This window comes from Xenopus tropicalis, chromosome 9 (assembly GCF_000004195.4).
Source record: "Xenopus tropicalis strain Nigerian chromosome 9, UCB_Xtro_10.0, whole genome shotgun sequence".
In the NCBI taxonomy this organism is placed as follows: domain Eukaryota; kingdom Metazoa; phylum Chordata; class Amphibia; order Anura; family Pipidae; genus Xenopus; species Xenopus tropicalis.
The window spans coordinates 73189066-73215994 of record NC_030685.2 but is presented as its reverse complement, the minus strand read 5'-3'; the positions used below and the strand labels follow the sequence as shown (position 1 = coordinate 73215994).

The 26929-nt window shown below is 40.3% G+C and overlaps 1 protein-coding gene across 17 annotated transcripts in view; it reads right to left on the bottom strand.

The window, feature by feature from the left end:
• Nucleotides 1-26929, bottom strand: part of baz2b (bromodomain adjacent to zinc finger domain 2B) — a 157598-nt gene that overhangs the window by 94112 nt on the left and 36557 nt on the right. For all 17 annotated transcript variants that reach the window (XM_012971060.2, XM_012971071.3, XM_012971063.3 and 14 more), the window contains exon 3: nt 8273-8315. The gene's annotated coding sequence lies outside the window, so the exon portion shown is untranslated. The remainder of the gene's footprint in view (nt 1-8272; nt 8316-26929) is intronic.

The window sequence follows — 26929 nt, the reverse complement described above, 5'->3', positions numbered from 1 at the left end:
TTCAGGGAAAAGGGCTGTCAGTGTAGGGGCTGCCACTTGGGATATAATGTGTATATATATATAAATATATATATATGTATGTGTATATATACAGCGCTGCACAGTAGAATAGATTAATACAACAGAGGCTATTTAAAACAATAAGATAAATACAAACTACAGGTATTGGACTCCTTATCCGGAAACCCATTATCCAGAAAGTTCCGAATTACGGAAAGGCCGTCTCCCATAGACTCCATCATAAGCAAATAATTAACATTTTTAAAAAATGATTCCCTTTTTCTCTGTAATAATAAAACAATACCTGTACTTGATCCCAACTAAGATATAATTACCCCTTATTGGGGGCAGAACAGTCCTATTGGGTTTATTTAATGGTTAAATGATTCCCTTTTCTCTGTAATAATAAAACAGTACCTGTACTTGATCCCAACTAAGATATAATTACCCCTTATTGGGGGCAGAACAGCCCTATTGGGTTTATTTAATGGTTAAATGATTCCCTTTTCTCTGTAATAATAAAACAGTACCTGTACTTGATCCCAACTAAGATATAATTACCCCTTTTTGGGGGCAGAACAGCCCTATTGGGTTTATTTAATGGTTAAATGATTCCCTTTTCTCTGTAATAATAAAACAGTACCTGTACTTGATCCCAACTAAGATATAATTACCCCTTATTGGGGGCAGAACAGCCCTATTGGGTTTATTTAATGGTTAAATGATTCCCTTTTCTCTGTAATAATAAAACAGTACCTGTACTTGATCCCAACTAAGATATGATTAATCCTTATTGTAGGCAAAACAATCCTATTGGGTTTAATTACTGTTTAAATAATTTTATTAGCAGACTTAAGGAAGGGGATCCGAATTACAGAAAGACCTCTTATCCGGAAAACCCCAGGTAGCATTCTAGATAATGGGTCCCATACCTGTATAACGATAAATACAAATAAATAAAGGGTGCAATTGCAATAAGTTAAGAATCAAAGAGACAAGAGGATAGAGGTCCCTGCTCCGTAGAGCTTACAATCTAAATGATATATATACACACATACAAACAGGTAGGGGATCCATTATCTGGAAACCCATTATACATAAACTCCATTAGAAGCGAAAAACTTTTAATTTTTAAAAATTATTTCCTTTTTCTCGGTAATAATAAAACAGTACCTTGTGTCTGATCACAATCAAGATATAATTAATTGGAGGCAAAACAATCAAATTGGGTTTAAATGATTTTTTAGCAGAGGTAGAGTATGGAGATCCAAATTACGGAAAGACCCCTTATTAGGAAACCCCCAGGTCTGAGCATTCTATATAAAATATAACCTGTAGCTTTCTAGCTGTGGAAAAACTACAAATTCAACACCCCCCAACCGGTGCTGCTCGTGCCAGGAGGCTGCTCCTTGCCCCAAGAGCCACTGGCAGGAATGGCAGCTCTATGGTAGCTAAGGAGCTGCTGGTTAGATAGTAAATAGTAGGCATATATTGCCTGGACCAATAAACACATCCTTGCCTTCTTACCCTCCACACATAATATTAAGCTGCTACATTTCCTATTGTGGTTGGGGGGCACTTCACACCTACTACTCACACAGGTTTGCTAAATTCACATTTAATCACCCTACTAAAAAAAAATATTTGGCCTCGCCCAGACCCCCCCGTCATGTTTTTCATTGACACTTTCCCAATTAATCGTAACATAACAGCTTTTCATTTGTAACTAAAATGTGTTTTCTTAGCAGCTCCTGTGCCTGGAATATTAACATGACAAGTGGAACAGACGCCGCGCGTCAGGCTTATGGTGTTAATAAATGGCATATGCATACTTATTAATAAGCACAAACACTCCTGCACCATTGTGTAGGAAATAGCACGGTCTCCAGGCTCCAAGCTGCAAATTTATAGAAGTGTCATTAGTCCAAACACGCAGTGAAGCTGCTATAAAACATGCGGAAATGTCTAACACCAAATCCACAAATATTTTTAAAAGATACTGACATTTTCATTTTTCTTTAAATTAGATAAATGTCAGAATCACTTTATAATACATATAAGCTGTGAATTACCCGGACTAAAAATTACCTGTACTACAAAATATAGTACTTTGTATTATGTGAAAATGAAAACCAGCCCTTGGTGATGATGTCTGAGTTTTTTTGAGCCCAAGTCTGTCTGTATGTCATCTTTGCTTGTGCATTAGGCAGGATGTTTGCCACAGTTTTCTTTGGCAGTCAGAGGTAGATAGGGTGGTTTGACCACCCTTGGTTTTAGTCTTGTTACAATGGCAGTTAAAATGACCCCTGTGCCATAGCCTTAATTATAGTGATCTTTTAGTTACATGGTCTGTATACAAACACTTGTCCTGAGGCCTTGATGTGGTTACAAAACTCCTTATTAGCTTCTAATATCCTTATAATTTGCAGTAGGGTGAACGTTAACCCTTATAAGACATGAGTGATACTCAGAGTTCCCTGTATAACTCAGCCTGCAGTCGTGTGCCTTTATATGGTCACAGAACCCCTCAGTGACTTCTAATATCCTTATCATTTACAGTAGGGGGTACATTATCCCTTATAATACATGAGTGATACTCAGAGTTCCCTGTATAACTCAGCCTGCAGTCGTGTGCCTTTATATGGTCACAGAACCCCTCAGTGACTTCTAATATCCTTATCATTTACAGTAGGGGGTACATTATCCCTTATAATACATGAGTGATACTCAGAGTTCCCTGTATAACTCAGCCTGTAGCCTTGTGCCTTTATATGGGCACAGAACCCCTCAGTGACTTCTAGTATCCTTATCATTTACAGTAGGGGGTATATTATCCCTTATAATACATAAGTGACACTCAAGAATTCCCAGTATAACAGCTTGCAGCCTTGTGCCTTTATATTGTCAAAGTTACTTCTAATATCCTTCTAATACCTCATATAATACCTCCATAACAAAAGGTAGGATAATATGTTGCCAATTCCCTGCATATTTCCCCAAGAACACATGGCAGGATAAATACAGTTTCCATTCCAAACTCTTCAATCCTGCTTGTGATGGGAAAAACCCACAGGATATGGTCGAAAAATAACAGACAATTACGTAAAGAACATTGAACCCATCTGTAGGAAATATATCACTGTTGGCCTGGGAAGGTGCTGCCTATGTTGGCATCCTGTTTAGCATATTGAAAACACAATGAACAAAACTGCTTTATCTACAACCAAATATTTTTTGTTGTCAAAAATCTACCAGTGTCCCTAAATTATATAATTACTTCCTTTAGAATGATTTTATTTATTACTGCCTGTCCTTCCTGCTAAATCCATTTCCCCAGAAAGTACCTCCCTGCCGCTGCTGCTTTTTCAGCTTGCTTTTTGCTTAACGTTGTTTAGGTGGCCCCTTCCCTAATCTACACAAGCAGAATGACAGTATTTATGAGGAAGAATTGCAGAACTACATACATGTGGCTTCAATATGCCAATGACAGCAAACTGGTCTAATACAGAAAGTGTAGGACCTCATCATGTGGAAATAATTGCCTACTCAGGAATGTCCATATTATGACTATGACTGCACATCATGTGAGCTGCAAATACAAAAGGTATGTACAGATACTAATAAAACAGAGTGCTTTTTTTTAGGGCCATAACTATTACTCAGAGCATGTATCTGCGGACAGTGACATTTTTTTTGCCTTAAAGGAACAGTTCAGTGTAAAAATGAGACTGGGTAAAATAGACACTGCGCAAAATAAAAAAATATTTGTAATATAGTTAGGCAAAAATGTAATCTATAAAGGCTGGAGTGAGCAGATATCTAACATTATAGCCAGAACACTACTTCATGCTTTCAGCTCCCTAACCTCTTAGTTAGTCAGTGACTTTGGGGGGGCACATGGGACATAACTATTCAGTTAGTTTGTGAGCATGCAGGTCAGATTCCAAAGCAATCTAAAGTCACTGATTGGTTACTGACTGCTAACAGCTTAGACATCTGCCCAATCCAGCATTTATAGATTACATTTTTACCTAACTATATTGAAAACAATTTTATTTTGCGCAGTCTGTCTATTTTGCCCATTTTCATTTTTACACGGAACTGCTCCTTTAAAAGGGACATAATCCCTCCATAAAAGGCTCATATTGTGCCAACTTTCCAAAGCTGGTGACCTAAACTTAATAGTCATCAGTCATCTTGACATTACTTAACATAGGGAGATTATGTGGCAATTGAGCATCAGAAGGGCAGATATAAGGGGTCATTCACAAATTCCCATGCATTGTGCAATGTGCAAAAAATGCCCAATCGCAGCATACTGTGTGGGGTACTGTGTGAATAGCAGTAGGCCTCTACAGACTGCTGTTACGTTAGGCACATAGGCATTCTCCCTTTCATAAACCTTGATTATGTGTTTGAAAAAGCTCAGCAAAATTTGAGTAGTAGTTGTGGCAGTATTTCCATCCCATATATTAAGATCATATTCAAGTCCTTCTCTTCTCTCAAAGAACAAAAGCTACATTTGTGAACTTCCCTCGCCTCTATAATACATAATGGAGACCAAAGTCCATATTAAGAAGTGTCAAGTTATAGTAAAGGATGGGGTTATATGATTATATTTCTTATACACATTCAGCTGCATTTTGTCATCACTTTTGCCAGCTGGTTACACCAGGGAAATTACTACATGGTTCAGAAGCCCTCGGACTAAAAATGTACCCCCTAGTGCAGGCATCCCCAACCTTTCCTACTCGTGAACCACAGTCAAATTTAAAAAGTGTTGGAGAGCAACACAAGCATCATAAAAGTTCATGGAGGAGCCAAATAAGAGCTAAGATTGGCTATTAGGCAGCCTCTATGCACACTATCAGCTTACAGGGGGCTTTATTTGGTAGGAAATCTTGTTTTTATTCAACCAAGTCAGGAATTCAAAAATAACTACCTGGTTTGGGGGCACTGAGAGCAACATCCAAGGGGTTGGGGAGCAACATGTTGCCCCCGAGCCACTGATTGGGGATCACTGCCCAATGAACTCCTGCTAACAGTATGAGTTAATGGGTAAGTTTAGTGGCTCACTGGCAAAAACTTTTAGCCGGAGCAATTACAGGGCAGATGAATTAGAACAGTCATTTTATGAAGGTGCATGAGAAGGATGTTAGCAATGGTGCGCCACATTTATTATTGATCAAGTGAACAGAAAGAAGCTTCTAACACAGACTTTTTGACTTTGCATTTGTCCTTTAAAATCTATAGCTAAACCTTCAGTAAGGATTCATTATATCTAAGTTAAGATCAATTACAAAGTACTGTTTTATTACTACAGAGAAAAAGGGATTTAAAAAAAAAAAATTGAATTATGTGATTAAAATGGAGTCTATGGGAGATGGCCTTGCTGTAATTTGGAAACGAGTAGCTAAGGAACACACAAAAATAGTGTATACCAGCAGAAAAGGGTGGGGGGAAGTAATGACATTGTTGAGGGGATTTGCAAGTGGGCAGGAGGGCAGGTGTATTTTAGAGTGCAAGTGGGCAGAGGTGCACACTGTCAGGTCCAAAAGTATTGCATTGGGTGGCAGTACTCTTTGGCCCACCCCTTCAATTTATTAAGCCCCAAGACTAGCAACCTATAGTAAATGTGGGACTTGGGGCACAGCAGTGCTAGGACCGAGGGTCAGTGGAACCCAAGGCATGACCCCTGCCCCTTATCACACCCCCCCTCGCAGCCACAGCGAAGTGACACCTGCAGTGGGTGGGCTGCTACGGAGCAGGGGGTGTAGAGGTCCTTACCATAGTGCATTGCGAGGCAGCAGCAAGGCAGATTCAGAAGGCTGAACTAGGGGTAGATGAAGATGTATTCGCCCAGCACCCCCCTTTGTTGCACCCTAGGCACATGCCTAGGGTTGCCACCTGTCCGGTTTTGGCCTGGACAGCCTGCTTTTTGGAAGGGCAGTCTGGATCAAAACTGCCTGCCTAGTTTTCCAAATTGGAGAAACTCTGAGATTGACATGACGATCAGGCAATTACCACGTGCCCCCGTGACATCACAGTCCCACCCATGTGATGTCATGCCCCACCCCCTGCCCTGAGGTGGCAACCCCTAGACATGTACCGCTTCTGCCTACCCCTAGTTCTGCCTCTGGTGAGCAGTTATTTTCTGTTCTATACATTGTTGAAACTAAGGCTGAATGGCTGATACAGTACTGCTTTCATATATATATATATATATATATATATATATATATACATATATAAAACTTTGCTATAAACTGAAGAGCTAAGGGGGCCCCTGCCTAATGTTTTGACCTCCATGGGGACGGAAAAAGACATCAGATGTTTGCTTTCATTTTCTAACTTACTGTAATCTCTTCAAAACTTATTGCTAAATTGGTTGCTACTGGCAACTGCCCGGGTGCAATTTAGCACCTACTAAATCAGTTCCAGTGTTTTTCCAAGGCAGAACATGAGTCTGCAGGCAAAAGAATACTCCGGTGTCTTTTAAAGCAGGTAACCTATTAAAATGCCCGCTCTCAGCTCTGTGTGACCTTCGGCCAATCTCTATCTCCAAGTGCAAACACTATGAGAGAATTATTTATTATAGGACGAAACAATAATCCCTATGTAAAGATGTAATGTTTCCCAGTCTCAAGGTTTATGAGGTATTACACTGGCAGAGAAGTGAAGGAGAAATGGAAACATTAGATTCCTGGCCAGCGGTGTCTGTGATTAGCCATAAATTGTGCCATTTGGTTTTTTATGACCCTACTAAGTTTTGCCTGCCCTTGTTTCTCAGAGAGCTGGGATCTTGCTAAACACTCCCCTTTATCTATTTTGCATTAGAAGAGGCGCACGCCTGACTTGTGATTGTCTTGTTCTGCTCAAAATGGAAGGAAGCACTGACTTGGCACAAATCCACATAAAAAAACAGAATGCAGGGAAAATAGTGAAGGAGATCTAAAGGACTAGCAAATTACAGCAAATAGCTCTTTGCTCCATGCATCAGATATAGGAATCAGCTGCCAAAATATTGCTCTTGAAAACTATTTAACGGCATAAGCTCATCGAATAGGAATGAACACAGAAACACCCAGATCTCACTGTACCATTATTATTATCCTTTATTTATATAGAACTGACATATTCCTCAGTCCATTACTGAAAGTATACATCATTCAGCCCCTAGCGGAGCTTGCAATCTAAATCCCTATCATATTCCCACATACTTGGGTCAGTTTTATCAGGTGTCTGTGTGTTTCTGGAGTGTGAGAATAAAGGGGTACCTGAAGGAAGTCTACCCCAACACATATAAACTCCTTATAGAATTTTCCCTGGCTGGAATCAAACCTAGGACCCTTGGGTACAAGCCATGACTGCTAACCACTGCTTAATGTAAACTGGCGGACTGGGGTGTTAGAAACCCATCTGGTTTGCCACCTAGGGGCCCCCCACCAACCCTATCCCCCTTCCACCGCACACCGAAACAACAGCTTAGGCAAAACCTCTGTCATCCAATGTGTCCTATTTAAACTAAAAATTCTTGACTTTTTTAGTTTAACCATGTAACCATGCAACAGTACCTTGTATTTAACAGTAACAGATAGCAAAGGTTTTAGTAGCCATAAAGGGGTAATTAATCTTTAAGTTAACTTATATTATAGAACGTGCTATTTGAAGCAACTTTTCAATTGGTCTTTATTCCCCGCCCTCCGGTTTTTGTTTTTTTCTTCTGCTTCTTTCAAATTATCGCTAATAGCCAAAACACTATTACTCTGTAAGGCTCCAATTTTATTGCTATTCTTAATTTTTATCAATTATTTGTTATACATACACTCTCCTATCGATATTCTAGTCTCTTATTTAAACCATTGCCTAGTCCCTAGGGTAAACTGATATTTAGCAACAAGAAAAATGCTGAAATAGCAAACTGGAGTGCTGCTGAATAATAAGCTTAATAATTCAAAAAACACAAACAGATTAAAAATGAAGATCAATATCACTGTCTACAGCACACTAAAAGTGAATTGAAAGTTGAACTTCCCCTTTAAGGCATGGTGCTCTATATTATATAAATACCCTCTATACAGAAACTCCCATGATTCCATGATCACGGTGTCACAGCCTATCAAATTTGCAACATTCTTGCCTTGGCTGCAGTTGCAGTGATTACGCATGAATTTTGGTGATGCTTTCCCTTTAAATTCCATGCCCCACTGGACTGGAAGAAGCATTATATTTATGTAGACAAGAAGGGAAAATCTGAGATGAAAGGACTTACTTTGACGAGTGAGGTCAGTTCGATGGCATCACTGTTTTCAAACCTGAAATGAGAAATAGAAATTGATTAGCTGAATCATCGGCTGCCTCTCTGAGACTTTATATTTCTGCTGTGATGCTTGGCAGTTTGTAACCCATACACTGCGCCAAGGCACCCACAGCCAGGGCTCCTACCGGCATATATATTTGCAATTACATTATATTGCAATATTCACATCTTATATAAAAAGTACATTTTATGCTACACTCATTTCTGTCCCTTTTTTAACAAAGTGCTTTGCAGCCTTTCAGAGCTGACTACAGAGGGACCCAAAGGGGAAACAATATTGTAGGGGGCCGAAAAAAAAATGTTTGCAGGGGGGCCCCTAAAGTTATGCCACTGCTAATGTAGCCAGAGCTGTAGAGTAGGAAGCAATTTTGGGTACCTGGAGGCAAATGTACCGACTCTGACTCCAGGTATCCAAAATTGCTTCCATCTCCACTAAGAATATCAATGTGTGTGGTTTTTTTTTATGGTGACCTTCCCCCTTAAAGGGGATGTAAAGTTATTCCCCAAAGTTTAAGGATTCTAATTGCTTAAATGGAACAACTTTGTGATATCAATGTTTTCTTTTTTTTGGCCCTTAGTACACATAAGCCCCAGCCCCATGATATCTGAAGCCACACTCTCTGTAGCAGAAGCTAATCTGGAATGACTACACATGGTGCATAAAAATGCAAATCACTGAGCCACTTTGCCAACAAATAATTAATTCTACCATTTATCTACCAATTCATACAATATAATTAATTATACCATTTACTGACATTTATTGCACTATAGCACAGAACTGCTTTCAGATAAGTTATTGTCTCTCCTACTCCCATGTAACTGGAGGAGTCCTAAGCCGGATTTGGAATTCTTACTACCGAGTGCTATTCTGATATCTTTTGGGAGATGTTATCTTGCTCCCTTCCCACCGACCCAGGCCCAATCTCTCCACTAACTGTAGGCGCGGGTGTATAAAATGGGTGTGGCCACGACGTGGGCATTGTCAAAAGTTTTCCTACGCATGGCAGATATTTTTGTCCCTTTATTTTTCAAATGTTGGGGGGTATGTACATACAGTGGTGTGAAAAACTATTTGCCCCCTTCCTGATTTCTTATTCTTTTGCATGTTTGTCACACTTAAATGTTTCTGCTCATCAAAAACCGTTAACTATTAGTCAAAGATAACATAATTGAACACAAAATGCAGTTTTTAAATGAAGGTTTACGTTATTAAGGGAGAAAAAAAACTCCAAATCTACATGGCCCTGTGTGAAAAAGTGATTGCCCCCCTTGTTAAAAAATAACTTAACTGTGGTTTATCAATTTCAATTTTCAATTTCAATATCAATTTCTGTAGTCACCCCCAGGCCTGATTACTGCCACACCTGTTTCAATCAAGAAATCACTTAAATAGGAGCTACCTGACACAGAGAAGTAGACCAAAAGCACCTCAAAAGCTAGACATCATGCCAAGATCCAAAGAAATTCAGGAACAAATGAGAACAAAAGTAATTGAGATCTATCAGTCTGGTAAAGGTTATAAAGCCATTTCTAAAGCTTTGGGACTCCAGCGAACCACAGTGAGAGCCATTATCCACAAATGGCAAAAACATGGAACAGTGGTGAACCTTCCCAGGAGTGGCCGGCCAACCAAAATTACCCCAAGAGCGCAGAGACAACTCATCCGAGGGCCACAAAAGACCCCAGGACAACATCTAAAGAACTGCAGGCCTCACTTGCCTCAATTAAGGTCAGTGTTCACGACTCCTCCATAAGAAAGAGACTGGGCAAAAACGGCCTGCATGGCAGATTTCCAAGGCGCAAACCACTTTTAAGCAAAAAGAACATTATGGCTTGTCTCAATTTTGCTAAAAAACATCTCAATGATTGCCAAGACTTTTGAGAAAATACCTTGTGGGCCGACGAGACAAAAGTTGAACTTTTTGGAAGGTGCGTGTCCCGTTACATCTGGCGTAAAAGTAACACAGCATTTCAGAAAAAGAACATCATACCAACAGTAAAATATGGTGGTGGTAGTGTGATGGTCTGAGGTTGTTTTGCTGCTTCAGGACCTGGAAGGCTTGCTGTGATAGATGGAACCATGAATTCTACTGTCTACCAAAAAATCCTGAAGGAGAATGTCCGGCCATCTGTTCGTCAACTCAAGCTGAAGCGATCTTGGGTGCTGCAGCAGGACAATGACCCAAAACACACCAGCAAATCCACCTCTGAATGGCTGAAGAAAAACAAAATGAAGACTTTGGAGTGGCCTAGTCAAAGTCCTGACCTGAATCCTATTGAGATGTTGTGGCATGACCTTAAAAAGGCGGTTCATGCTAGAAAACCCTCAAATAAAGCTGAATTACAACAATTCTGCAAAGATGAGTGGGCCAAAATTCCTCCAGAGCGCTGTAAAAGACTCGTTGCAAGTTATCGCAAACGCTTGATTGCAGTTATTGCTGCTAAGGGTGGCCCAACCAGTTATTAGGTTCAGGGGGCAATTACTTTTTCACACAGGGCCATGTAGGTTTGGATTTTTTTTCTCCCTAAATAATAAAAACCCTCATTTAAAAACTGCATTTTGTGTTTACTTGTGTTATCTTTGACTAATAGTTAAATGTGTTTGATGATCAGAAACATTTTGTGTGAAAAACATGCAAAAGAATAAGAAATCAGGAAGGGGGCAAATAGTTTTTCACACCACTGTATATAGAAAAAAACAATAAAAAAACAAACCCAGCCTTCCCACAGATACTTAAAACTAAATTCTACAGATGAGCTAAGTGGGTTACCCCCTGCATTTGGTTCATGGGAATGCTGTCAGGCAAATGTGTTGTACAGAGGGGCTAAGGTCTGGCGCCTAGGGCAGTGTCATCTAAACACAGCACTGAACTAATGCTGTAAAACACAATATAGGGCCTCTATTCACAGAGGGGCAACAAATAATACTCATTACAAACCCAGGGCCACCATCAGGGCTGAGGGTGACTGGCCAAACAATTTTTTCTATTGGGGTCCCATTCTTCTTAGATGGCAGTCTCCACTTCTCAGGGGCAGTGAACTAACAACTGGGGCCCTCTGACAGTGATGGGCCCTGCTAACTAGATATATGGGGCCCACCAATACAAAAATGATTGTTTAAATACTGAGTTTTGTGTACAAATTAATTTCCAACTTTCCATACCATTGAAATAAATCATGATTAGAAGCCACATGATTAAATGAAATCAGTTTTGGCAATTTTTCATGGTAGGAGGCAGGCCCTGGAGCAAGTAAAGAGTTAATGAAACATAATCACCCACATGATACCTTTTAATATGCAAAACAATATATTGAGGGTGCTCCATTAAGTTGTCAGCCAGCGTACCCGTTGTAAAACATACCATAAATAATCGCGGCACATCTGCTGTGTATTAGCAAACCCTAAAACACAAGCGCGCAGAGCTAAAGGCTTTGGCAGGGTGCTCGTTCATTCCTAAGGCTGATTAACATAACACAGAGCAAGAGATGGAATCAGGAAATCTTCGATTTCACATATAACAGCAGAAGGAACAGGCAGCCAATAGCTGTAAAATTGCTGGCCCGACAGAACCAAGTCAGTGATACCCTAAACCCAAACTGGAGGTCTTTCCAGTTCTTTCTCATTAGGATTAATGTAAATTGCATTAGCGCTCTTGGGATGTCATCTAGTTCAGTGGTTGTCATTTCTATACGTAGAATGCTGTTTAAAGGAGAACGAAACCCTAAATTAAATATGTATACAAACGTTGTATTTTATATACTGAACGTACTGCACAAGCCCTAAGTTTCAGCAGCCTTAGAACGGTAATGATCAAGGCTTTCAAAGTTGCCCACAGCAATGCCCCATCTTGTTAGGGCATCTTTTAAGTTGTCAGTGGCACTGCACATGCTCAGTGCGCACTGAGCTGCTGCTGACAAGCTAAGCATAGGGGAAAGAGAATATACACAGAAGCTCATTTTTAAACATTATTTCATTATGCACTGGTTTTGGAGCTGCCATCAATGTGAATCTGAATTAATTACTAATTAACATTGAATTGGGACTTTTATACAATAAATATATCCTGTATTAGTATAGTCCATAAGCTCAGGTAACTAAGAGCAGCCCATTGCACATGTCGTGAAAACAAGATGGGGAGCTACTAGGGGCACCTCCTAAGTATGGTTGCCCCCTGGCCGGTATTTGACCAGCCTAGCTGGTCAAATACCTGCCAAAGGCCAGGGCCAGTATTACAAATTTACCAGCAATGTAGTTGGTAGGAATTTGTAATACCCCTAAGTTCAGCCCCTGGCCGCCCCCTTAAGCCCCCGATCTTCTTTAGAACCCTCCCAAAACTTACCCCTTCTTTTCCTTTTTCTCCTTCAACGATCCCCTTTGAGACAACTGTATCATCAAAGCTCCGCCCTCTTTCATCATCACCTCCTATGTCTCAGGCTGTCCCTTTTGTAAATTAATTTTAAAAAGGCGTCAACTCTACTTCTAAGGCACTCTGATGAAGGGCTGTAGTCACCCCAAATTCCAGCCCACTTTCTGGTAAGACCTGTCCCTTGTCAGGTCAAAAAATCTGGGCTAAACCATTGGAAGGCAGGGGGTTTGTTTGGTGCTGAGAATTGGTAAGTGGGAACCCAATCCAGTTACAGGGTTTTGTTGGAAGATGACAAAGGATGTGCTCGGCCTTCATGGGCTGTAGTGCAAGTAAAGGGGAAGGGGAGGAGCTTAGAGGGATATTTATCAAAGGGTAAGCAAACTTTTTGTCACAATGGCTCAGGGGAGAACTTCATTCACTAGTACACAATTTTGAGGCCAATTGTCTGTTCCAGCTGTTCCGATAAATCTACCAGCAAGGACGAGGTTGGCTACTGTTAGTATTTTGGCTGTTTTTTTTTTTACACTGGACTTGGATGGTGGAGTGACCTTATTTACCCTTTACGGAACATCTGCCAAGTATCAGCTGTGCGAGAGGAAGTCAAAATGTAATGTCAAGCGGCTGTTGCTGGAAAGCTTGGCAGTGTCTGTGGAAGAATTGGTTACTTTTTTTTTTTAACGATTGCGGTATGACTATTATGGCGATATGATTAAAACATTTACAGGCTCCCATCATCCCTCAGGAGAAGGTCTTTTTAGGAATCAAGTCAACTGATCTTTTTCTCTGAGAGATATGCGGTAGCGGTCCTTCAGGGGTCTGCCAACGGCAATGAAACGACTTAAAAATTGCTGTAAGTTGCTGTAACCCTACCAGTTGAAGCCAAGAGAGCCAACATATGGGTTGTGCTACAGATAAGACATTCATGTTTGAAAGAGAAATGGAACAAGAGTCAGGAATGTTGAGTTGTATTTTAAATAAATAAAAGAACTCTGGTTTCATGAGAAACCACTTAAATCTCCCAACACTCCGTTACCAACCCACCACTTTCACATACCAAAAAGAATTACAGTACAAATCATTTGGTGATATGACATGATATGACTGCTTTATTTCATCTAGACATTTTATATACTGTAGTGTCAGGGTGGCAAAATGAGCAACCTTTATGCTAAGTACCTCCATTCAGGGCACACCAGGATTTCTCCCAGTGTCCTACCAGCCCAATCTGACCCTGCTTCAAACCCACCTTGGAAATCCTACCTTTAGCCAAACCCTCCGCCACTAAGCTCATAACAAGGTTCAGATGTAGGAAAAAACAGCAAATGTGTTTTCACCCCAAAACCTTCAGGTCTGTTTAGGAGGGCAAACAATCATTCACCTCAAATATTTCCCTAAAGCTGGCCATACATGGTAAGATCTCGCTTGGCGAGGTCACCAAGTGAGCGGATCTTCTCCCGATATCCCCACATACGTGTGGGCGATATTGGGCTAATTTGGTCGTTTGGCCCTAGGGCCAAACATTTACATTTAAATGGGGGGTATACGCGCTGACAATGAAAAATCAAACCTGCCCCATCAAGATCTGGCTGATTTAAGGCCAGATGTCGGTCGATTAGGCCCATCGTTCATGCCCATAGACAGGCAGATAAACTGCCAAATCGGTCTAAAGGACCAATATCCTAACATTTGGCACTCCCAGTGATTTTACCTTCCCTTCTTTTACTATGTTTTAATTATTTGCTTTCCCTTTTCCAACCAATTTTCAAAAGGGGGTCAATGACTCCATCAGCCAGTTTTTTGAGACTACAATTCTACTGTTATTGTAAGTTTTTATTACTCATCTTTCTATTAAGACCCACTACAATTTATATTCTAGTTTTTTATCCAAACCACTGCCTGGTTTCTAGGGTAATCTAGATCCTAGCAACCATATAGCTGCTAAAATTGCAAACTGGAGAGTTGCTAAGTTGCTAAGAGCTAAATCATTTAAATACCACAAATAATAAAAAGTGAAGACCAATTGCAAATAGTTTCAACAAATAGCACTTTCTACAACATACTAGAAGTTATTTTTAAAGGTAAACAACCCCTTTAATAAAAGCCACTGATCCCTGGAAAACATTATGAGGCAACATGGTTAAACAGAAATACAGTTAATAACTGCCCTCTTAGTAATTTAAGTGGTTACATTTTCCCTTGCATAACCTTTTCTAAGAAATTCCCTTTCATATTGCAGGAAAGTTTGCTGCTAGCAGTTATTTCCTGATGAAGCATTGCTTATTTTCGATTTGTTTAAATCAACCCAATGAGACAAGATAGGCTTAACCTGTCTTCATGCACTGTTTATTTTATGCCTTATTTTGCACCACTTCTCCACAGCGCCCAAAAGCTGAAGGTAAGGTGTTAAAGCCTCTGCTTGCAGGGACTAGTGTCTCTGGCTTTAACAGGTCCATATTGTAATCCTTAAATGGATCACTCCAGCACTCTCCATACTACAATGTTTATTTCATTACAGGACTGATGTGCAGATTTGTATTTTTTACCAACAACACAGAAAATCTCCTCCCAAAAATTAATTTTTTGCACAATGAACGAAAATGTAATTCCAAGGCACTTTGTAATATTCATTCATTAAACATTTCAGTGGGTTTTACAGTTATTTGTAATTGCTTATGAAGGCAGTTGTTTGTTTAACCCATTTTTATACTGCTGGTCATAAATAACATTTAAAATCATCTTATACACCACTACTATTATTTTATTCTACGTAGATGAATGTGCAACTGGGTTTATGCACAAGATAATGCAGAAATACATGATACCTATATGCGCAGCAGTCACTAAGTCCTCAGGGCTGGTACCTGGATGTTATCAGTAGGGTGTAATGATCAGTGGAAGGGCTGGTAAATGTGCCAAGGGAACTAAAAAAATAATGTTAAAGCTGCATTTTAGCAGCACAATTACAAATGTATACAAAAGAACAATAGAATCTATTTTCAGTTTTTTACCTATCTTTGTAAGGGGTATTGTATTGCGTATGTAGGATGGTATACAGGGAACTCTGAGTATTACTCATGAATTAAAAGGGATAATGTACCCCCTATAGTAAATGATTTGGATATTAGAAGTCACTGAGGGGTTCTGTGGCCATATAAAGGCACAAGGCTGCAGGCTGAGTTATACAGGGAACTCTTGGGTATCACTCATGTATTATAAGGGATAATGTACCCCCTACTGTAAGTTATAAGGATATTATCAGTCACTGAGGGGTTCTGTGCCCATATAAAGGCACAAGGCTGCAGGCTGAGTTATACAGGGAACTCTGAGTATCACTCATGTATTATAAGGGATAATGTACCCCCTACTGTAAATGATAAGGATATTAGAAGTCACTGAGGGGTTCTGTGACCATATAAAGGCACAAGGCTACAGGCTGAGATATACAGGAAGCTCTGAGTATTATAATGGAAATAAGACCTAAGGAGACAATATAAAGTAACAAGGTGGTTTTTTGTGGTCTAATGCTTGTTTGGCCCACATTTAGATAATAAGAAGGGTTCTTTTATGTGAAAACATTGCAAGAATATTCACCACGTTTCACAAGTGTCCAGTAAATTAACAAGTACCACAAATTTACCCACAGGCTGAAGACTCTTATCCACCACATGAGCCCCTTGGGGTAAAGCCCCACAGTTAATGTGCCTCAGCTCTGATGTTCTATATAAGGAATTGCCAATATGCGACATAGGAACATGCCTGCTAAGCCACAAACCACATGATGCATACCCACAGTGTGTTAAAATCAGCATCACGTCTACTAGTCAGAGACCTACAATATTGCTCTCACCCAAGCAGTTAACATCTGATTTAAAGGCCTGCCTTCCCACAGAAGGTCTCCATTATAATATGGCATAACGATCACTGCCAAAAAGGGTAATTACGAAGGGCAAAATCATCAAGAGCACACTGCATAGTGTAAAGTAATTCTTCCTATGGATGTAGCCTTTAACAATCATTAATTAATAACAATATCAATTCAGATGATAATTAAGATCAACAAAAATGAATTAAGACTGACAAGATTGTTTTTTGAGGTTACTGATATAATTATCTTTCATATAAGTCTCATATATTATGCCGGTTCTGCTTTATATTATTCCAGGTTCTGCTGTGTGGTTGCTAGGGTAATTGAGCCCTAACAACCACAGAGTTGTATACATTTCAAGCCTGAGAGAAGCAAAACATACAAATGGAAATGATTATAAACTAAAATTAATTGCGGGTTAATATAGAACACTACTCTCGATAATTTAAGGTGAACTGGACCAATTTAACAAAGCAGATATATATATGGTTGTTTTATGGTATATTTATCTGCTACTCCACATCTGGTGCTGTTCAGAAACATTATAACATTATACAGACCACAAATCCAGGAATCCCTAGGCCCAGCTTCCCGGCTGTATATTTATTTGCCTATAGTTACAATCATAACATTGCCTGGTTGCCATAGTTCTGCCTCGGACTGTGCTCATTTTGGCAAGTGACGGTATCCACTAATCTGCTTGGAACAGAGGTGTTTGGAAACACTGCCGAATTGCATTTTACTCATCTCTAACCCTGCTGTAACCGCAGAGCCTCGTATGCTTCGTTATGGCCATAAAGAACAAGAAACCAGTCAGTGGTCAAGGTACAACTTGTAATGTCAATAATGTTCCTCTCAGACACCCGTGACACAACACTTTTGAGCTGGCACTCTGCATAGAAAATCATTACTAAAAGACAGTAGAGAACAGATTATTTACTTAGTTGCCTAGGGCACCTTCTAGTCCTGTGTGGTACTCCTCATATCTAGGTGTGTTTAACTTCTGATCATTTAAAGGAAAACTATACCCCCAGGAAGGAGTGTGGGATTACAAACGACTGCTTTCTAAGCTAAGGTCTATTGGTCTTAGTGAAGTCGTTTGCACATGGATAGAAAACTGGCTACAGGATCGGGTACAGAGGGTGGTTGTTAATGGCACATTCTCTACTTGGAGTAAGGTTCTCAGTGGGGTCCCTCAGGGTTCTGTACTGGGTCCACTTTTGTTTAATTTGTTCATAAATGACTTAGGGGAGGGTATTATGAGTAATGTATCAGTGTTTGCAGATGACACAAAACTCTGCAGACCAGTCAATTCTATCCAGGATGTGACATCCCTGCAGCAGGATCTTGACCAACTGGCAATCTGGGCAGCTAAGTGGCAGATGAGATTTAATGTGGATAAATGTAAGGTCATGCACCTGGGATGTAAAAATATACAAGCCCCGTATACCCTTAATGGGACTGCACTAGGCAAATCCATAATGGAGAAGGACCTTGGAGTCCTTGTAGATAATAAACTTGGCTGTAGCAAGCAATGCCAGGCAGCAGCTGCAAGGGCAAACAAGGTTTTGAGCTGTATTAAAAGGGGTATAGATTCACGGGAGGAGGGGTTATTCTTCCCCTTTACAGAGCACTGGTAAGGCCCCATCTAGAATATGCTGTTCAGTTTTGGTCTCCAGTGCTCAAACGGGACATTATTGAGTTAGAGAGGGTCCAGAGAAGGGCAACTAAGCTGGTAAAGGGTATGGAAAGTCTCAGTTATGAAGAAAGACTGGCCAAGTTGGGTCTGTTTACACTGGAGAAGAGGCGCTTAAGAGGTGACATGATAACTATGTATAAATATATAAGGGGATCATATAATAACCTTTCTAATGTTTTATTTACCAGTAGGTCCTTCCAACGGACACGAGGGCACCCACTCCGTTTAGAAGAAGGGAGGTTCCATTTAAATATTCGGAAAGGATTTTTTACAGTGAGAGCTGTGAAGTTCTGGAATTCCCTCCCCGAATCAGTCGTACTGGCTGATACATTATATAGCTTTAAGAAGGGGCTGGATGGATTCTTAGCAAGTGAGGGAATACACGGTTATGGGTGATAGCTCTTAGTACAAGTTGATCCAGGGACTGGTCCGATTGCCATCTTGGAGTCAGGAAGGAATTTTTTCCCCTCTGAGGCAAATTAGAGAGGTTTCAGATGGGGTTTTTTGCCTTCCTCTGGATCAACTTGTAGTTAGGCAGGTTAGGTATAGGCATTATGGTTGAACTTGATGGACGTATGTCTTTTTTCAACCCAACTTACTATTAAGGACATCAATTTGCCCATTAACTGGCTGATGTGACTTGACATGTATGTGTGCCCTTGGTTTGTTTGTGTGCACTGTGAATCCTATGATCCCAAGGGGTGGCCCTTAGTACTAAAAATGCCAGTTTTCTATTTAGAATTACCCAACAGCACATACCACTAAAATGTATATTTTCACAACAATAATTTATTTGTATGAAGCAGGGTTTTACATATGAAATGTTTTATGCGATGCATTTTTATAGAGAGAATTTGTTAAATGGCACATTTTTTGCTTTCAGTTTTTAGAGATGGACAATAGTGATTTTTTGCCAGGCATGGATTCACAGCGAATTTCCACATTTCGCCATTGGCAAATTGCTTTGCGAAACGTCTGTGAAAATTAGTTGCGCGTCAAATTGGGCATGGTCGCGTCAAATTGGACGTGGTTGTGTCAACAAAAAGACGAGGGCGGAAAATCATGTGCCAAATGCGTTTCGCAAATTTTCCGCCATTTCGCGAAACTTCTTGCCATTTCTCGAATTTTATGGCGAAGCAAAACAGGACAAATTCGTTCATCACTAATGGACAACTGTGGCTATTTTATAAGCACCATGTTATTGTGACACCAGTGGAAGAAAAAGGTGAGGAAGATGGGTTTAACTGTATGCTTGATTGGTGTTTTTCAAACTCAGGACTACATGGGCAACAATTTGGTTCAGTATGACCAAATCTCTATCTGTACAGCATTTGGATTTCATTTGGGTGTTGAGTTGCAGGGAATGCCCAGAGGCACCTATGGGCCCTTAATTACACCACAAATTCCAGTGCTTCCACCATTCACCTGGTTGCTTGTGTTCCTGGCTATGTGTTCAGCATTTCCCTGACAAAGGCAGAGAATTAACATTTAGAGATGATAAGCCTCCTCCCCAAAATAGGCAGACTGCTATATATTCATTTATAAAAGTCCTCCAGTGGAAAGCACTGTATTGGAAGCAATCCCTACCAAAAATGGCTCCCTCCTCCCCTGGCCAAAGACAAGTGAGTATTGGTGAAATGATCTCTTACAGCAGGGGATCCTCAACCTTTCTTAGTTGTGAGCCACAGTCAAATGTAAAAAGACTTGGAGAGCAACACAAGCATCATAAAAGTTCATAGAGGAGCCAAATAAGGTGTAAGGTTGGGTATTAGGCAGCCTCTATGCACACTATCAGCTTACAGGGGCTTTATTTGGTAGTAAATCTTGTTTTTATTCAACCAAAACTTGCCCCCAAGTCAGGAATTCAAAAATAGCTACCGTGTTTGGGGGCACTGAGAGCAACATCCAAGGGGTTGGTGAGCAACATGATGCCCACGAGCCACTGGTTGGGGATCACTGTCTTACAGTATTGTCTCTGGTGTATCAGGTAAGAAGCATCTATAAAGGGAAATGTACTTTATTGCATAATTTTATTTAAAAGCCACAGAATATAGCAAATTGGCTACGGATAATATTGCTTTTGCGATTATATTTAACGATATTAGAGGGTAACTCAGAGCTTGCATATAATGCACCAAAAAGTGGCCTCTTTCCATTGACGTCTAGTAGGCACTACATTATCCCTTGCATCATATATAACTCTGGCTCCCTCTTCCAATGCATAGTCATGGCCCAAGCCAGGCAGAGAATCTCATAAACTTCTTTAGGGTGACATCATCCTTTTAATAGGATCCAGCGGATAAATTCATGGTTTATAACAGATAATCTGGCCAATTTATGGAAAGTTGGACTGCACCACCATATAGGATGTAATTTCCACAGAAGGTCTCATAAATTCTGAGCAATAACAGTGCTTCCCGTAGACAGTGTTACAAACGGGCCTTTAATTCCCCTCGAAAGTAAATACAGTTGGAAGGCGCTGCTTCTTTAATTGAAATGGGCCCAGCATCTGCCAGGGCTTATGTTATAGGAAGCAACTTGCTGAGCGTCTCAGCTCATGGCAGACTCAAAACGACCCGTGCATTTGTCTGAGCGGCAGAATAAGGAAAGGTAAAATGAAATCAGCAGGGGAGCAGAGAGAGAGCAATTGTGTTCTACAGAAGAAATATGGGATTGTTCTACTAGGAGGCAGCTGTTTAGGACACTTTACCAAGGGGCTGAAGATCTGTCATTGGTGCCTGATTGTAAGAATGCCAGTAGTGGTGTGACACACACAGGAGACGCTCTGAGGAATTCTTTTACATTAATGCAATATATAAAAGCAAATAAAAATAATGACTTCTCTTTAACAACATTCCTAGAATGATGGATTGCAAGGAGCAGGTTATTGACTGGGTTTCTTTCATTATTATTAATATTATTATTGCTTGGTCCAGCAGTGCACATACAGTGCCTAACTGATGTGCGTTCAAAAGCAGTTGTGCCTAATGGTCTTGCTAATTAGTTGGTTGCCATTATACTGGTGGACATGCCTGCTTTTGATCACAAAGCATATAAACATGAACTCAAGAATTTACAGGCAAAAATGGATGTATCCATTAACCCCCGTCCTAGGCAAAAACACTGTCAACCCACTGAGGAAGCCCTGATGATGAATAGGTTAATAACTAAAACCCATCCATCAAGATGAGACCCCATGGGAAAGAAATCTGCATTCTGAGCCGCAAGCATTAAACGCTGCATGGCAGGCAAGAAGTAAGTAAAAGTCCAGCAATTTGCAGCCTCAATATTATATTCCCGACCCATTCTCAGGGGACACAGGCTCCTCTGTAATGCTGACTTTCTTATTGTGCTCTGAAAGGCTTTTTCCCCTGTTAACACAAGACATTTATCCATTTACCCACCTAGGGCAAGGGTCTGTACAAAATGTCAACCCTTAGCATTGTGACACCATGGCGATTCTTATAATGTTCTGTTGATAAGCAGCAAGGTCACTTGCCAATGGCTTAATTACTGTATATATCATATCCTGCTGCACATATACATTCACTGTGGGAACCTGAAAATCTTTTTACGGAATGACTTTAGTGGTGGCAGCACCCTGGACAAAACAACCTTCTCTGAGGCCCATTTGGGCTGTTGTGGAATTACAACTCCCAGCGCCCTACAGTAGCTCCTGGAAATTGCAATTCAATTACTCAAGGGCTGCATGTTGGTTATCTAGGCATTCTCCAAAGAATTTGGTTTCATATATCAAAATGATCTACTTTTCATTCAAATTAAAAGTCTGGTTATTTATATGGTAACTTGCACTGTCCCAAACTCCGTGGTCACCCAGCCAAAAGGCACAAAATGACCTAAAGTCTTCAGGTCTGCCTTTGTCTGAAGGTTAGGGCAGATCCCTATGTCCCGACATCCCCGGCCAAAAGGCCCATAGGAGGCAAGGGTTTTTAGACCACTTAGGGGGTCCCAGTGGCAGGCCTAGTGTTTGGAGTACGCAAGTGCCCCCGCACCTGCCCGCTCCTTCACCTCTGATTGAAAACCTGGTGTGCCCCCCTCCCCTGCACATGCCCCAATATCCCCCCATCTCCTGCACATGACCCAATATCCCCCCCTCCCCTGCACATGCCCCAATATCCCCTCTCCCCTGAACATGCCCCAATATCCCCCCATCTCCTGCACATGTCCCAGTATCCCCCCCTCCCCTGCACATGACCCAATGTCATTTTGCGGGCCCTGTTTCAGGGGGAGAAGGAGCCTAATAGCCACACATCTCCACCCGTACTGGCGACATACTGGATTAAAGAATAAATAAATAGAATAAAATCCCTATTCTCCCATGCCTTCATTGAATCAATGATGCCAAGGATAGGCACTTGAGCATCTAAATTTAACTGTGATACTGTAAAATAACACAGCAAACTGCATTTTTTCAGGTACACACTAAAATACATATACAGTCATACAACTTTGCCAAAGTGCAGTAACTCATTCCAATGGCTTCCATTCACTAACAATAACACAGCCTACCAATCAGATATCTGCTTTCTTTACTGTAACCTGTAACTGCATTCGACAGAGAACAAAGCAATGATAAGTACTGATCTGTTGAATGCAGTTACAGTAAAGAAAGCAGATATCTGATTGTTACGCTGTGTCATTGTTATCGAATGCATCAAAAATGCTTTTGGAAATCTGTACCTTGTGTGCCTATAAAACAAAAACAAAGAACCTTACCTATCTAGCATAATCCTCTGTGTAAATAAAATGTGATATTCAGCATACGTGTTTCCTATAAGGCATGGCTAGAGTAAAGCTGGAAGCAGCCCTCAGTACACAGCACAGGACAGTGTGTCCCCTGACAAGGGTGGGTCTGCATGTAGAACAGCACAATAATAGGTTTTATTCACAGTTTTACTATCTTCTCTTGTTGCTCAAGTGCATTTTGAAATCTGCTGCATTTTAGTACTATTACGAAACACAAACTCTGTGGCAAGCAGGAAGGGCACAGGATAAAAGTAGTTTAACTGCTTATAAAATTTGAGCTCATCAAATGTATGTTGTTGAACCCTGTGAGAAAGCAGAAAGTCCTACCAGAAGCACCCAATCACCCTAAAATGGATAGACCCTTAGTAAAATACTAGCCAAGGCCAGGGCCGGTATTACAAATTTGTACTTGCTGGCAAATTTGTAATAACTGGTTAATCCGCCCCAGCCCGCCTCCAATCACCCCTTTTTCATGTATTAGCTCCCATACTTGCCAAACCCTCTGCCACTTCCTTACTATATGCTCCGGCCCCTCAATGTCATGACCCACCCCCTAGACATCATAATCCCACCCACGCTACATAATAACTCCACCTGCTTGATGTCACGGCCTGCCCCCTTGCAAACATGCCCCCAGCCAAGCTGATATACTTATTTTATAAAGGTGGCAATCCTAGACTCAATTGTGGCCTCACTCTTTGCAGGCCTCCTATGCTAGTACAGGTACATTAATCTATAGATGCTACAAAAATGTGGCCATATTTAGGAAAAAGCATCAGGTGGGTCATATAATATAAAGAATATGGGTGGGTGTCGTATGCAGAGTAATGAAGGGCAGTGCAACAACTGTAGCCTTACCCTGTTAGGTGTTCGCAAACACAAGGCAATAAGAAATGAATGCAGTTTGCATTAATAAGATTATTCACCTTTAAAATAACTTAGTATAATGCAGAGAGTGCTATTCTGACAACATTTTCAATTGGTCTTTATTTTTTATTATTTCAGTTCAGAATTTTATCAGCTATCTGGTCCGAATTGTCCTAGTAACCAGGCAGTGGTGTGCATGAGAAACTGGAATATGAATAAGAGAGGCCTGAATAAAAAGAGATGGAATAAAAAGTAACAAAACCAATAAAATTGTAGCATTAAAGAGCAAATGTTTTTTGGCTGCCGGGGTGAGTGACCCCTTTTTGAAAGCTGAAGCAAAAGAGGAAAGCAAATAATTTTAAAACTATAAAAAATAAAGAATGGAGGCCAATTGCAAATTTGCTAAGAACTGACGGTTCTGTAACATACTAAAACTTAACATTGAACCTTTAATGCAGTACTCCAATCAGAGATTAATGTCACTGTTCCCACAGTTGAAAGACATTATTCAGGACAAAACTGGACAAGTTCTGAAGCAAAGTGAAGTCTCACTGTAACTCTGAATGATTCGTTTCCCTAAATGTTTTGTCTGGATGCATAAAGTGATGGGTTTGCCCCAGAATTCTGGGCATAGAGCCACTGCCAAAGGCAGAAGGTTCCGCTGTCCAGGGTGCTAAAAAACGGATGTGTCTGTTGCTGTGGCCTTTCCAGAACCAATGATCCATTCATAAAGTGAACAGAGCTAATGCGTTAATAATGAACTAGCTCCATTGCTTGGTATGCAGACAGTTATCTAAAAGGAATTAAATGCTGTAAAAAGTATCCTTGGGTGTGAATGCCTTGTATTTAAAGATAACACTCACGTGCATATACACTCATGCTCTCCCAGCTAGCTACTGTTACGCACTGACACCCACAAAAATCCTTTCTTATACTCACCCAGTCTATTTTGGCCTATTTAGATTGTAAGCTCTTTTGTTTTGTTATAAATAATGCTATATAAATAAATGATGATGATGACTATACAGAAATTGCATTTTTTTAACCTGTGGGCCCTAACAGAGAAAATGGAAATCACTTTAAAAATTAGAATTATTTGCTTATAATGGAGTCTGCGGGAGACGGCTTTCCTCTAATTTGGAACTTGGATAACAGGTTTCCGGATAACTGATCCCATACCTGTATCAGTAAAAGGTTTGCTTTTCTCTATAAAATAAATATTAGTCATGAAACATTTTTATTGTTCTTTTAATAGCCTACAAAACAAATGACATCTAAAAATATAAATAGAAATATTTAGCCTGAATTATTAACCCAAATTATTAACCTGTGTTATCATCATTTATTAATATAGTGCCGGCAAATTACTCAGCGCTTCACAATAAATTTAAACAAACAGGGATCTTAAAGGAACAGTAACTCAAAAAATATAGGTGATCAAAGTAATTAATATATTATGTACTGTTGCCCTGCCGTAAGTTGTGTGTTTGCTTCATACACACAACTTATAGTTTATATAAACAAAGCTGCTGTGTAGCCACAGGGGCAGCCATTCAGGCTGGATAAAAGGAGAAAAGGCACAGGTTACATAGCAGATAACAGATAAGCTCTGTAGATTCCCATACAATACAATGAATATGCTTCTCTAAACAGATGGGTCTTTAGGGAGCATTTGAAAGTTTGGAAGAAAGAGGAGAGTCTGATGGGTCGAGGCAGAGAGTTCCAGAAACAGGCAGAAGCCCGAGAGAAGTCTTGCAGTCGTGAATGGGAAGGAGTGATGGGAGGAGAAGAGAGGCGAAGGTCAGAAGAAGAATGTAGGTTGCTTGAAGGAGTGTATTTTGGGATTAGAGCTGAGGGACTTCATTAGTAAGGGCATTATATGTAAGTCTAACAACCGGGATTCTGACTGTGTGAATGCAATTTATTCATTCAAGTTACTTATGGCTATATATGCTTCTTGCACTTCCCAAAGCGCATTCAGCCTGCTGATTCTATCCCACCACCTCTTGGAATCATGTTCTGCACGCCTATTGCCGCAGGGGAATCCTGGAGCACTGGCACCTTGGTAGACATATTGAAGTATGCCTAAAAATCGCGTGGAGCTAACATTTTGTTGCAGAGCACGAGAAACAATGCCATCCAAACACTTAAGATTTTCAGCTCCGTTAACATTGAAGCATACGCAACACAGCAAACGTTCTGTCACACAGGCCACAACTGCATCAGGGGCATTGCTACCTTGCAGCTACAGTTACACTGGAATTGTTAAAGAAAATGTTGCGTTGGGGGTAAAAAATAAAAGCCTATGTGCCTAAAATTGCATTTGTACATTGTTGCTGTAATTAACCCCCTTTTGAAAGGTGAATAAATATGTAATTTTGGCTCAGTGACTCTTCTTGCTCAAAGAGGAAGGAATTGGAGTAAGTTCCTTCTATTGTGCATTAAAAAATAAAACCTTTTTACACATTAAAACAGAATGTACAAAAAAACTACTACTACTAAGCCTAAATAGCTGGTTAAAGAAAAGAGCAATACTGCCAATTCTAACAATCCATTGTAATTCTCTGGACACTGGTATGAAATCCTGCTGTCAGGAATACATGGCTGGACCTGGTAAATGGAAAAGCATTTATATATATATATATATATATATATATATATATATATTAATATACTGTATGTCCTAACAATGCTTTCATTCAGGGGACATATGCTCACTAAAGCAGGCTCTTATGTGCCCCCTAGATGTTCAACATAAACACCCCAATCGTATTTATAGATGTGATGAGAATCATGATCCCTACTGACACCCAGCCATCTTATTGTCAAGGTTTCTGGACTAGAGCCCCCATCATGCCTTAACTAATATACTGCAAAATGCTGGGAGTCATAGTCCAGCAACATTTAGATGGAAGATTTATGTCCCATTTAAATGTTCAGTAGCACATAATGCTATGTTATTCTGCACAGGGAGCTTCTGTATCTGCATTTTGTTATTTTTGTGAGAGGGTGCAGCCATTATTGCACAGATAAAGTATTCT